The 10,200-nt window shown below is 44.1% G+C and overlaps 1 long non-coding RNA gene across 1 annotated transcript; it reads left to right on the forward strand.

Annotated features, from left to right (window-relative positions):
- The first annotated feature begins 3,065 nt into the window (after positions 1–3,065).
- LOC125096888 (uncharacterized) lies at positions 3,066–9,911 on the forward strand. Its single transcript, XR_007126428.1, has 3 exons — positions 3,066–3,302; positions 3,504–3,507; positions 9,901–9,911. It is a non-coding gene; the product is annotated as an uncharacterized LOC125096888 (long non-coding RNA).
- Positions 9,912–10,200: the final 289 nt, after the last annotated feature.

Raw genomic sequence — 10,200 nt, forward strand, 5'->3', positions numbered from 1 at the left:
ATACCTGGGAATCAACCTAACCAAAGGGGTAAAGGATCTGTACTTGAGGAACTACAGAAAACTCATGAAAGAAATTGAAGAAGACACAAAAAGATGGAAGACCATTCCATGCTCTTGGATCAGAAGAATAAACATTGTTAAAATGTCTATACTGCCTAGAGCAATCTATACTTTTAATGCCATTCCGATCAAAATTCCACCAGTATTTTTCAAAGAGCTGGAGCAAATAACCCAAAAATTTGTATGGAATCAGAAGAGACCCCAAATTGCTAAGGAAATGTTGAAAAACAAAAATAAACCTGGGGGCATCACGTTACCTGATTTCAAGCTTTACTACAAAGCTGTGATCACCAAGACAGCATGGTACTGGCATAAAAACAGGCACAGAGACCAGTGGAACAGAGTAGAGAGCCCAGATATGGACCCTCAACTCTATGGGCAAATAATCTTCGATAAAACAGGAAAAAATATAGATCGGAAAAAAGACAGTCTCTTCAATAAATGGTGCTGGGAAAACTGGACAGCTATATGTAGAAGAATGAACCTCGACCATTCTCTTACACTGTACACAAAGATAAACTCAAAGTGGATAAAAGACCTCAACGTGAGACAGGAATCCATCAGAATCCTAGAGGAGAATACAGGCAGTAACCTCTTCGATATCAGCCACAGCAACTTCTTTCAAGATATGTCCCCAAAGGCAAAGGAAACAAAAGTGAAAATGAACTTTTGGGACTTCATCAAAATCAAAATCTTCTGCACAGCAAAGGAAACAGTCAACAAAACTAAGAGGCAACCCACGGAATGGGAGAAGATATTTGCAAATGACAGTCAGACAAAAGGTTGATATCCAGGATCTATAAAGAACTCATCAAACTCAACAAACACAAAACAGACCATCATATAAAAAATGGGCAGCAGATATGAACAGACACTTCTCCAATGAAGACATACAAATGGCTATCAGACACATGAAAAAATGTTCATCATCACTAGCCATCAGGGAGATTCAAATTAAAACCACATTAAGATACCACCTTACACCACTTAGAAAGGCCAAAATTAGCAAGACAGGAAACAACATGTGTTGGAGGGGATGTGGAGAAAGAGGAACCCTCTTCCACTGTTGGTGAGAATGCAAGTTGGTGCAGCCACTTTGGAGAACAGTGTGGAGATTCCTCAAGAAATTAACAATAGAGCTTCCCTATGACCCTGCCATTGCACTACTGGGTATTTACCCCAAAGATACAGATGTAGTGGAAAAGAAGGGCCATCTGTACCCCAGTGTTTATAGCAGCAATGGCCACGCTCGCCAAACTGTGGAAAGAACCAAGATGCCCTTCAACGGACGAATGGATAAGGAAGATGTGGTCCATATACAGTATGGAGTATTATGCCTCCATCAGAAATGATGAATACCCAACTTTTGTAGCAACATGGGCGGGACTGGAAGAGATTATGCTGAGTGAAATAAGTCAAGCAGAGAGAGTCAATTATCATATGGTTTCACTTATTTGTGGAGCATAACAAATAGCATGGAGGACAAGGGGAGTTAGAGAGGAGAAGGGTGTTGAGGGAAATTGGAAGGGGAGGTGAACCATGAGAGACTATGGACTCTGAAAAACAATCTGAGAGTTTTGAAGGGGCGGGAGGTGGGAGGTTGGGGGAACCAGGTGGTGGGTATTGGAGAGGGCACGGATTGCATGCAGCACTGGGTGTGGTGCAAAAAACAATGAATACTGTTATGCTGAAAATAAATTTAAAAATTTAAAAAAAAAAGCTAAAACAATTTGGCAAACAGCGATCCAATGTCTGCCACTGATTTAATGCTCTCAGGTCAATAAAAAGTATATGGAATTATATTAAAGCCAGAGTAATCAGTATATAAACTTCTCGATGTTTTATAGTGATATCAGCATATTATAGTCATAAAAATGACTTGTCACTCCTCCATTGAACTGATTTTTACCTTTGTCAAATCCCCATTGGACATATTGGTGTAGGTCTCTTTCAGGGTCCTTGATCCTGTTCCACTTATATATCTTTATTCTGTTCCATTTGTCTATGCCTTCACCAACACCACACACTTTTGATTACTGTAGCTATAGATCTTGAAATTGGGTAGAAGGATTCTTTTGTTTTTCAGAGTCCAAAGTCTCTCATGGTTCACCTCCCCTTCCAATTTCCCTCAACACCCTTCTCCTCTCTAACTCTCCTTGTCCTCCATGCTATTTGTTATATTCCACAAATAAGTGAAACCATATGATAATTGACTCTCTCTGCTTGACTTATTTCACTCAGCATAATCTCTTCCAGTCCCGTCCATGTTGCTACAAAAGTTGGGTATTCATCCTTTCTGATGGAGGCATAATACTGCATAGTGTATAAGGACCACAAAACATTCTGAGGGTTTTGAAGGGGCGGGGGGTGGGGGGGAGATTGTGGGAATTGGGGAGGGCACGGAATGCACAAAATACAAACAAACAAAAAGAAGGATTCTTTTGGTTTTATTCTTTAGTTTTATTTTCTCTTCTTTTTCTAGATTTGGAAGCTGAGAGCTTGTTGTTCTGAGACTCCTTTGTTTATAGACAGTGAGAGAGAGAGAGAGAGACAGGGAAGGGGTGCAGAGAGACAGATTATTAATCAACCTCCATGCCCAGCACCAGCAGAATGCAGGTTAAGTCTCACAACCCTGAGGTTGAACATGACCCGAATCAAAATCAAGAGTTGGACTAACTGACTGAGCCACCCAGATGCTCTTCCTCATTCCTCAGGTATGCATTGAGTGCTATAATTTTTGCTATCCGTTGATTTAGCTGTGTCCCACGAATTTTAATATGTTGATTTTCAATTTCCTTCAGTTCAAGGCATTGAGATTTTATCTTTTACCTTTGATAATCTAGAATGTTACTTTCTAAGTGTTTGGATCTTTGTTATCTTTTTCCCTTTGCTATCTAGTTTGATATTTAAAAATTATTTTATAATTTTTAAAATTTTAATTCTAATAAATTGATATACAGGGATGTATTTGTTTCAGGTCTACAATATAGTGATTCACCTCCCCTACTCCAAGTAATGTCCGTTCCTGTTGGCAGGCACCGGTTTGCGTTGGAGACGGAACCCTCGTAGGGGTGCCAAGCAGTTACTAGTGGCCCAGAGGACACTAGTGATCAGAGACAATGCCACAAGGCTATTTGGAGCCAGCTGGTGGCCATCCAAATGTCTCCCTACACAGTTCTGGAGCTGCTGTGGGCTGTCCTGGAGCAGCTGTGGGCTGCTGGGTTGGTGATATACGAACATGTGTACTCGTGATGCCACGAGTCTCTGGGTTTCGCTGGTAGATCCTGGTGTGCACTGCAGTGGTGTTGTTCATAGTAAAGAGTGGACTCAGCTTAAGAAGAAGAAAGGGGCATTGTGCCCAGAATGAAGTATCTGGAAAAGGCACGGAGAAGACCGAACCGGACGCACCAGCCTGTGGAGCCATCGCATCATCTGAGCAGAAGGCCAGTCCTCTCCCGTAACAGATTCTTGCTCTGGCTGCCCTGAATCAAGATGCCAGGTATTTTTCCATGGAAAACGCTAGGCAACTGCTAAGGGAGTTAGAGAAAGGCTGTTGAAGAGCCCTCACCAGCTGCTGATGAAAATCCCATCTCTGGAGCAGCCCAGGAAGATGGAGAAACCCTGCAAGGAAAATACCAGAAGGCTTCAAGGACAGCCCGGCTCTGCAGGGAAGTGCAAACCCGCTGGTTCAACACATTGGCAGCTGTGGACAGACAGTGCAGGAAGAGTCAGGGGAGGCAGGCAGGCCAGAGCTTCCCGATGGAGGAGTGCGGAGTCAGACCACCAGTGAGGGCCAGAGCCAACACCACACCCTCAGCCAGATCCTACTGAAGATGATGCATCTGCTAGAGCTGCTAGAGCTGGAAGGTGGGGGCTCAAGGAGGAAGGTGGAGACTGGCTCCTCCTCCACTGACCCTGTGCCCTCAGGCGGGAGTCCCGTGAACAAAGGACAGCCACCCAGGGCACTGAAGAAGGCAAGTCAGAGGAATGAAGAGCTCACAATAAACAAAACAGTCCACCTAGTGGAGCAAGTATCTTTTCACCTTCAAAACACCCTCCTGGAAAGTGAGATTCAGAAGTTGCGCCTGAAGCTCCAGGCAGAGTCTAAGCTGTGCGAAGAGCACATCAAACACCTGGAGAGGAAGAGGATGGAGGAGAAGGCACGCTGCCTGCAAGTGAAGAAGGAACTTGCCAAGGTGCACAGGAAGGCGGATGCTGCCCACTGGAACTTAGTCCTCTACAGGAACATGGCCCAGGACCTGCACCCAGAATGGCTGAAAATCTCCTCCTTGCATGACTGGGAGCGCCTCCTGGTGGAGAACAGAAGTGAGCGAGCCAGAAGGCTGTTCTGTGGGCAGAGGGAGTTCCAAAGGCTCCAGGCAGAAAACCATTGCCTCAGGCAGAAGCTGGCCAACTCTGGGCCCAAGCTCCAGCCTGTCTCCGGGGGGCCTCCTGCGTCTGCTCCTGCTGTTCCGGGCAAAGCCTCCAAGTACCCTCAAGGGCCAAAAGCTCCCCTGAAACCCCAGAAGCCCAAGAAGGGAGCAAGGGTACACTGGCCAGACTCCAAGTTCTCGGGTCCCCTGCGGGTCTGATTTCCTTTCCCAGCAGCCAACAGAACTCACAACCAGAGCACAAAAGCTCCTGTGCTTACCCCTTAAGCCATACCCATTGCTCCTTCTACTTGAGATCCACCCCATTATTTAAATGATGTTACATATTCCCTATAGCTCTCTTAGTGTGAGAGAGTATTTTTCAATGTTAAGCATAAAATAAAAAAACAAGTAAAAATATCAAATTGCTGATACTACTGCTACTGAGAATTGATTTTATTAAGGGATTGGGTGCCAAGCAATTAAGCGTTTGAAGTGTATTTTATTGATCACTTAATTTTCCCGATAACCCAGTGTGTCATATAATACTGAGGTTCAGAGAGGGGCAACAACTTGCCCCAAGATTGCACAGCGAGTGAATTTTAGAGCTCCCATTCCAAACCAGGGTTGTCTAATTTCAACTGCTGTGCAAATAACTTCTACTACTACTACTACTACTTTTACTTCTTTTTTTTGAGAGAGAGAGAAAGGGAGAAGGCACTCACGCATGCAAGCTGGGGAAGGGCAGAGAGAGAGAGATTCCTAGACAGGCTTCCCACTCAAGTGCAGAACCAGATGTTGGGCTGGATATCACTGATCATGTGATCACGGCCTGAACGGAAATCAAGAGTCAGACGCTGAACTGATAGAGCCACACAGGCACCCTTGTGCAAGGAACTTCTAGGCAAGCTACTGTAAGGATCCCAGAAAGGCTTGATAAAAAAATGTTCTCCTAGTTCACGTCATAGTAAGGATGCAAAGATTGTAGTGGAGGCTAGTTGAGGGAAGGTCGCACCAAAGTATGGAGGGCAGCCTTTAAGGGTCTCCAACGATTCCCATCTTTGGCACACATCGTTTTGTGTTACATATTCTACCTCTTGATTAGAAATGGACTTTTTTTTTTTTTTAAGATTTTTATTTATTTATTTGACAGACAGAGATCACAAGTAGGCAGAGAGGCAGGCAGAGAGAGAGAGGAAGGGAAGCAGGCTCCCTGCTGAGCAGAGAGCCCGATGCGGGGCTCGATCCCAGGACCCTGGGATCATGACCCGAGCCGAAGGCAGCGGCTTTAACCCACTGAGCCACCCAGGCGCCCCTACCTCTTGATTAGAGTCAGGAACTACTGACTCACTTCTAAAGGACAGAATATGGCAAAAGTGATAGGATGTCACTTCTGAGGTTAGTTTACAAAACGACCTGTCTCCTCTTGGGCTTACCCTCCCTCCCTCCCTCCCTCATCTGTTCCCAGGGAAGCCAGCTGCTCCTTGTGGGCTGTATTATGGAGAGGCCCATGTGGCAAGGAATGAATATTTTTTGCTTACAGAAATGGAGGACCTTTGGCTGCTAACAGCCACCTGAGTGAGCACAAAAGCAGATTTTCCCCCAACAAGCCTGGAGATGACTGAAGATCCAGATGACATCTTGACTGCAGCCTTGTGAGAGATCCTGAGCCACAGGTACCTGGCTAGTTGCACCTGGATGGCTGGCCCACAGAAACCATATCAGGTCATCAATGTTGTTTTTGGACCTTTGGTTTGGGGAAATCATTCAAGAAAGACAGAAGTGTGAAGCCAAATGTTTGGCTTCTGACCCACCCCCATCTCCTGGGCTGGGAAATCAAGAGATGGTAGAAACTACTGAGAGATTAGGATAAACAATGTAAGACAGAGGACCTCGATTCTGTTCGCCATGTATCTCTCCAAGAGGACGTCACCTCACCTGATCCTCCGGTGCCAATATGTTGGCAAATGCAGGAGGAGACACCTGGCATTGTGGTACTTGTCGGCTGAGAGCACTAGACCCAGCCCCGTACAGCCTCCTAGAAGGCAGAGAAAGAGGCCCGAAGTTCCCTGGTGCCCCTAGAGAAGGCACAGCAATTAGATGAGTTGCAAGCCTGGGACCTGGTCATTGGAATTCTGGGCTAGAGGGGAGATGGCATGTGGAAGGGACACTGCCTGGAACCCCTCTTGGACCAGACGCCTCCTGTCTGCTTTGGGAGACTGAGGATTAATAAGAGAATGAATTAGTAGTGTAGAAGAGATCGTGTTCTAATGCTTGGCAGGTTGAAACTTATTGAAATCGTTGACATTCCTTTTCTCCTTGTCCCCAGGACCACCATTAGTGGGAAGGGGCCTTCAAAGAAGCAAGATGAGAGCATCTCTTACAAGCCTGTCAAGTGTCAGTATCAAACCACTCCAGTCACTTTTACCCCCTTGGCAGCCCCACTGCTTCCATAAGGACACAGATACATTCATGTACAAGTTTTTGAGCAAACGTAAGTTTTGATTTCTCTAAGATAAATGCCAAGAGTGCAATGACTGGGTCATATGGTGGTTGCAAGTCGAGCTTTCAAAGAAACTGTGTGGAAGGGTTGAGTCACTATACTGGGCACCCGAAATTGATATGACACTGCATGTTAACTGGAATTTCAATCAAGGCTTTGAAAAAGAAAAGAAACTGTTAACTGTTTTCAAGAGTTAGCTCTATCATCTTCCATTCCCAGCAGCGATGCAGGAGTGATCCAGTCATTCCACATCCTGCCTTGCATTTGGTAGTGGGGTCTCTCTCTCCCTCTCCGGTGCATTTGTTTTGAATCATTGTGATAGGTGTGCAGTGAGTGAGAGCTCATTGGAGTTTTCATTTGAATTGCCCCAATGGCACCTTTTTATGTGATTTCCATCTGTATACTCTTTAGTAAAGTGTTTAGGTCTTTTGCCCCTTTTTTTTTTTTCCGAACTGGATAGCTTGCTTATTTGGGGGTCAACTTTTGAGTTTCTATACTTCAGACAGGAGTCCTTCATCAGGTATGTGGTTTGCACATATTTTCTCCCAGTTTGTAGCTTGTCTTTTGGGTCTCTTTAACAAGGTCTTTCACACAGTACAGACTTACAATTCTGATTGTTGGATAATTTCCAATTAATCAACATTTCCTTTATGGAAAATGATTTGATGTCCAATCGGAGGATTCTTTACCTAGCTTTACATTCTGGAAATGTTTTCCCATTTTTTCTCTATAAGATTTATCATTTTACATGTTAGGTGGTGATTAATTTTGAGTTAATATTTAAATTTTTTTTTTTTTTTTGTCGCGGCCAGCGCGACAAATCGACCAGGAACGTCAGGGTAAGAGGATGGTGAGAAGAAGTTAAGAGACAAAGAGATGGGGACAGGAGGAGCACCGTGGAGGATGTCTAACAGTGCTAAGTTTATTCAAAGCATTAAGGCCATATATATAGTGATATTACTTCTGTGTCTAGTTAAACAACCACGAGTTCCTCGTGACGCCAAATGGCTGATGCCAGTACAAATACAGCAAACCTGAAAGTAATTTATGGGCTGTACTAGGGCAGCAAGGACCAGCAACGAACTTTTGACCCCAACCGAATTGTTCTCATTTGTTTAGCAAGCGTGTGGGAAGTCACGTAGGCGAGCGCACAACACATAGCACAGACCCTTTCTCAGTGCTACTCAACTTTTCCCGTCCTAAACCTTTTGTTAGGTTATTCGGACTTTAAAGGAGGCACAAGTCAGGGCCTGGTTTGGTCCTCGTCTCAAGCCTTATTGCGGCCTCCCACATCTCCCCCTTCCTTTTTAAATAAGTCAAGCATATGAATTTGTGCTTGCGCATGTAATCGTTGCTGTCCTGTATGAATCTGTACGATGCAACCTATTAAAACAAAAGCAAGTAATATAATGAGTCCAGTAAACAACCAGAATGAGTGTTACTAGTGCTGCTATTCCTGCTATCAATAGACCCAGAAAACCTTTGATTCGTTTGAGCTGCAACTGCAATTCAAGGGCAAACTGATAACCATAATTAGCATACCAAGGTCCTTCTACTTCCACAGGTAATAACATATATGGAAGTTACATAGTTACAAACACTATCATGGGACCTGTGCCTGACAAAGGCAGGACACAGGTCAACAATTTGTTAACACACAATGGTCACAATGGATATTATACAATAGATGTCCCCCTTGGAAAGAGGTGAGAACTATTGATCCTAAGCCCACTGGAAGTAAAAAAGGTCTAGGAACACAGGCCCGCAAAATCAGATTGAAGTCTTTTGTGGCAGTATAACCATTTCTGGCTATTTGCACTCCCGTTGGTCCCAGGGCAGCAACCAGTTTCCAGAGTTCTGCATGAAACCTCCCTCCGGCTGTAAAGGGGGAGACATCTTCTTCTCCATCTGTTCTGACCATTCAACATGAGGCGAGCCATCCTCTGTTGGAGACGCGAGGATTCGGCACCATCTCTCTGGCATCCAGCGTGGGGTGTCCTCATCCTGTGGAAAAATACAAACAAACCCTCGCCCCTTTCGGAGCACTGGATCTGGACCTTTCCATACTTCGGTCAAACGATCTTTCCACCGGGCATATGGAAGTGGAGAAAAATCAGGATGCCAAAAGCGCTCAGCCGCTGTCCGACCGATATCATCCACATTTAAAAAAATTAAAACATATAGGGTTACAGTTAAGTGCCTCTGTGGGGAATATTTTACTTTTCCCTGTAGTATCTCCCCCTTTTTTTAATTTTTTAAGATAGGATTTAAGAGTACTATTTGCGCGTTCGACAATGGCTTGACCCTGAGAATTATATGGGATGCCTGTAGAGTGTGCTATGTTGAAAATGGCACAAAAGGTTTGAAAAGCTTGGGATGTATAGGCAGTCCCATTATCCATCTTTATTGCTTTTGGGGTGCCCAGAGTGGCAAATGCTGAAAGCAAATGATTTTGAACATCAGTAAAGGACTCCCCAGAGTGTGCCGTAGCATGTAAAAATCCAGAAAAGGTATCAATAGAAACATGGAGATACTTAAGTCTTCCAAAAGGGGGAAAAATAGTTACATCCATTTGCCACAAGTGATTAGGCATTAAGCCTCGAGGATTCACAGCATAAGGTGGTTGGGGATGATGAATAGGGCAAGTGGAGCAGCTCTTAACTATTTGTCGAGCTTCTTCTCTAGTTATCCGAAATTGTTTACGTAAAGTGGCTTCATTTTGATGAAAACGAGCATGACTTTGAGTGGCTTGTTCAAACTTAGTGGTTAACACCAATTGTATGTGAGTTAACGCATCTGTAATAGCATTGTCTTCAGTTAAAGGTCCAGGTAAATTAGTATGTGCCCGAATATGAGCGATATAAATAGGATTAACTCTTTTTTGCAGCAAACATTGAATATTTGTAAAAAGATGAAAAAGTTCCTCATCGTTAGTAAGAATATAAGCAGTTGGTAACAACGGAATAGCATGTGCCACGTAATGTCTATCACTGTATAAGTTACATGGTTCAGAAAACTTCTCCAAGGCTAAATGTACTGCTTTTAATTCAGCTCTCTGTACAGACTTAGTGGCATAAAATGCTCGAAAAGACTCATGACCCGAATGAGAAGATTTATAAATGCCACAATGTCCTCCTTTATCAGCATCTACAAAAACGTTAATAGCAGAAGCGAGGGGACTTGTCTGAACGGGATCATTTATTACGATAGAAACAGTAGAAAAGAAATGTAACAACTTATCCGCCGGTAAATGATATCAAAGTTGTC

The sequence above is a fragment of the Lutra lutra genome, chromosome 4, assembly GCF_902655055.1.
Source record: "Lutra lutra chromosome 4, mLutLut1.2, whole genome shotgun sequence".
In the NCBI taxonomy this organism is placed as follows: domain Eukaryota; kingdom Metazoa; phylum Chordata; class Mammalia; order Carnivora; family Mustelidae; genus Lutra; species Lutra lutra.